This window comes from Brachyhypopomus gauderio, unplaced genomic scaffold (assembly GCF_052324685.1).
Source record: "Brachyhypopomus gauderio isolate BG-103 unplaced genomic scaffold, BGAUD_0.2 sc368, whole genome shotgun sequence".
In the NCBI taxonomy this organism is placed as follows: Eukaryota; Metazoa; Chordata; class Actinopteri; order Gymnotiformes; family Hypopomidae; genus Brachyhypopomus; species Brachyhypopomus gauderio.
The window spans coordinates 47,024-51,155 of NW_027507189.1; positions in this window are offsets into that span (position 1 = coordinate 47,024).

Genomic DNA, 4,132 nt, shown 5'->3' on the forward strand with positions numbered 1-4,132 from the left:
GGAGTGAGCGCGGGGTGAGGGGAGGAGTGAGGGAGGAGTGAGGGTGGGGTGAGGGGAGGAGTGAGGGCGGGGTGAGGGGAGGAGTGAGGGTGGGGTGAGGGGAGGAGTGAGGGCGGGGTGAGGGGAGGAGTGAGGGAGGAGTGAGGGCGGGGGTGAGGGGAGGAGTGAGCGCGGGGTGAGGGGAGGAGTGAGGGCGGGGTGAGGGGAGGAGTGAGGGCGGGGTGAGGGGAGGAGTGAGGGCGGGGTGAGGGGAGGAGTGAGGGTGGGGGTGAGGGGAGGGGGAGGAGTGAGGACGGGGTGAGGGGAGGAGTGAGGGCGGGGTGAGGGGAGGAGTGAGGGCGGGGTGAGGGGAGGAGTGAGGGCGGGGTGAGGGGAGGAGTGAGGGCGGGGTGAGGGGAGGAGTGAGGGCGGGGAGACTGAGGCATGGAGCTGACAGGCTCTTTGCGGGGGCTGAGGTGGGGGTCTGCGGGTGCACAGGGGTCTTTGTGTGTGCGTCAACAGCAGTGGTGATGGCGTGAGTCAGGACCAGCAGGGTGTCTTTGTGCCTGACTCCATTCTCACTCCACACACCACTACGCCTCAATGCCTGGATTAGAAAATACTTTAGAGTCTTAATCTCTGCTTCACGTCTTACACACAAACTCTCTCTCTCACAGAAACGCACACACACACACTCCCTTGTCCCTGTTTCACACACATACACACACTCTTCATCTTGTGCGCATACACACCTTCTTTTTCACTCTCTCTCTCTATCTCTCTCTCTCTCTCTCTCACACACACACACACACACACACACATTTGCACTCATTGTGCGGCGGGCGGTGGGTTGAGTGTGAAGGGTGAATATGAAGAGAGTGCAGTGTGTGATGAGATGGTGCTTCATATCCTGCCTCAGTGTTGGACTGGTGTCCATGAGACTCATTAGAGTCAGTAAGCATAGCCCAGTGCATCCAACCCGTCAGAACCACACAGAACCTCTCCACCTCAAATCTCCCCCTTCTTCCTACAGTAATGAGAGAAAAGGTCAGGTGTATGTGTATGCATGTGTGTGTGGATGTGTGTGTATATGTGTGCATATAGGCAATGTTCTTAGTTGTGTGTGCATGTGTGTATATGTATGTGTGTGTGTGTGTGTGTGTGTGTGTGTGTGTGTGTGTGTGTGTGTGTGTGTGTGGGTGGGTGGGTGGGTGGGTGATGTTCTTGGTTGTTTGTGCGTCTGTATGTTTGTGTGTGTGTGTGTGCGCGCGCGTGTGTGTGTGTGTGTATATGGTATGTTCTTTGTTTTGTGTCTGTGTGTGTGTGTGTGTGTGTGTGTCTATAGGTGATGTTCTTGGTTGTGTGTGTGTGTGTGTGTGTGTATGTGTGCTATAGGTGATATTCTTGGTTTTGTGTGTGTGTGTGTGTGTGTGTGTGTGTGTGTGTGTAGGGGATGGTCTTGTTTGTGAGTGTGTGAGTGTGTGTGTGTGTGTGGGTGGGTGATGTTCTTGGTTGTTTGTGTAGGTGTTGTTCTTGTGTGTGTGTGTGTGTGTAGGGGATGGTCCTGTTTGTGTGTGTGTGTGTGTGTGTGTGTGTGTGTGTGTGTGTGTGTGTGTGTGTGTGTGTGTGTGTAGGGGATGATTTTGTTTGTGTGTGTGTGTGTGTGTGTAGGGGATGTTCTTGGTTGCTGTACAGTCTAGCTAGTTGAACAGCTTCACTAAAAGAACATGTGCAACAGGCCACAGGCTCGTCTATTACATATTTAATTCATTTCTCTAGACAACTGTGAAATCTGCCATTAACATTAGTCATTACCCCGCGGCTGAGGAAGAGATGATCTCACTTAATAGATGATGGCTAACAAGAAGCTCCCCCTCCTCACTGAGTGTGTGAACTCCTCCCTTCAACATACTCAAACATACCCTTCTAACTGCTCAATATCTCAATGCTTCTTGGAGCCCTTCCCCCTTCACACACACACACACACACACACACACACACACACACACACACACACACACACATGAAGGTGTATGCATACTGCCTTTTTTAGGAGAGAGTGTTCTATTTAACTAGAAAAGTGTCAGAAAGTGCAGACCCTGGTCTTTCAAGTATTACATTGCGAGTGCCACAGAGGGATACAATAACACACACACACACACACACACACACACACACATACACACACACACACACACACACACACACACACACACACATGTCCTTCACGTGTTCACGTGCACCCTGAATGTACACACACACACACACACACACACACACACACACACACACACACACACACACACACACACACACACACACACACACACACACACGGGTTCTAACCATATCAGACTAACCTTGATGTTGAGGCAGCCCCGGCAGAGTGATGTAGTGTTTAATAATAGCATTAACATTTTTAGTGAGAATTATTCAGTTTTTATTCATGATTACACATGTTCTTGGCTTTAATTCACAATTGTGATACATTCTATAGCAAGACAGCAGTCTCACATTGAGTTATATAATAAATAATCATGCTATCTCAAATTATTATTTCCTGACAAATGAAATCCATTATCGAATGAGGCATGAATATTTGTCCAGTCTATAAATGACAAACCATGCCTTGTTGCCGTAGTAAACAGAAGTGTTTGCGTTGGGGTGTGTGAGAGGTTCACCTCCTTCAGTCCACACAAGCCACCGCGTTCTCATTCTTCCTCTCATTCTTCCTCTCATTCTTCCTCTCATTCTTCCTCTGCCTTTTCTCACAGTTCCAATTTATTGAAGTAACAGAGCAGATAATGCAATGACAGCTGTAGCACTTTATTGCAAATTAGTACATACATTCAGCTGGATAGAAGGAGAGAGAGAGAGAGAGAGAGAGAGAGAGAGAGAGAGAGATAGGGAGAGAGACAGGGGAGAGAGAGGGAGAGAGGGAGAGATAGACAGACGGGGAGAGTGAGAGATGGCCTTACCGTATTTCTGTAACTGCCTCAGGTTCTAATAATGGTCTAATAATGGTCTAATAATGGTCCAGCACCAGTACTAGAGCAGTTATGGAATGAGGGACGGAGATAAGAGGACACGTGTCTAATATCAGACTACAGTCAATCAGATCACAGTCTAATATCAGACCACAGTCAAACAGATCACAGTCTAATATAAGACCGCAGTCTATTATCAGATCACAGTCTAATATCAGACCACAATCAAACAGATCACATTCTAATATCAGATCATAGGTCACATTCTAATATCAGACCATAGTCTAATATCAGACCATAGTTCATTATCAGATCACATTCTAATATCAGACCACATTTACACTACCAGCCTCACCTTTGCTTATACTCAGTGCTGAGAGACACAGGAGGGGCTAAGGACACACATTCTCACACCTGTCCCTGATACACAGTCTGATCATGTCTGTCCCTGATACACAGTCTGATCATGTCTGTCCCTGACACACAGTCTGATCATGTCTGTCCCTGATACACAGTCTGATCATGTCTGTCATCACAGACAAAAGATCTTAGATATACAGTAAATCAGCTTGGTCTAACATGTCGAAGACTCAGAGTGAGGAAAAGCCTCAACTGCACACATACCCAACCTAAAACAATGACCAAATCTTTACTGATAACATACTTTCTGCACCGTTAGTGAATTCATTAATGTAAAAATGATTTCTGATTATGTGGTGTCTGTTCATTATCTGAGGGTGCTACTGTAATGTCTGGATGATGAGGAGACAATAAACACAGCTCAAGGAGACATGACACCTCCTGTCTGCACAGCTCGGTCATCTGCGTGTGAACATTAGTGCGTCTCTATCCTGTCAAAGTAGCCAGAGCGTCTCCGTCAGCCACATGATGTCTGTTCTGGAAACCAGTGAAGACCATGGCCTGCTTAAGATGGCTGTAAAACCATGTCATCAAGAATTATACACATACCTTAAAACTCCATCTAAACATCACCAGTGTTGTAGTGGCACACATACGCACACACACACACACACACACACACACACACACACACACACACACACACACACACACACACACACACACGCACATACACATACACACATACACCCACACACACACACACACACACACACACAGACATGCACACGCACATGCACACGCAC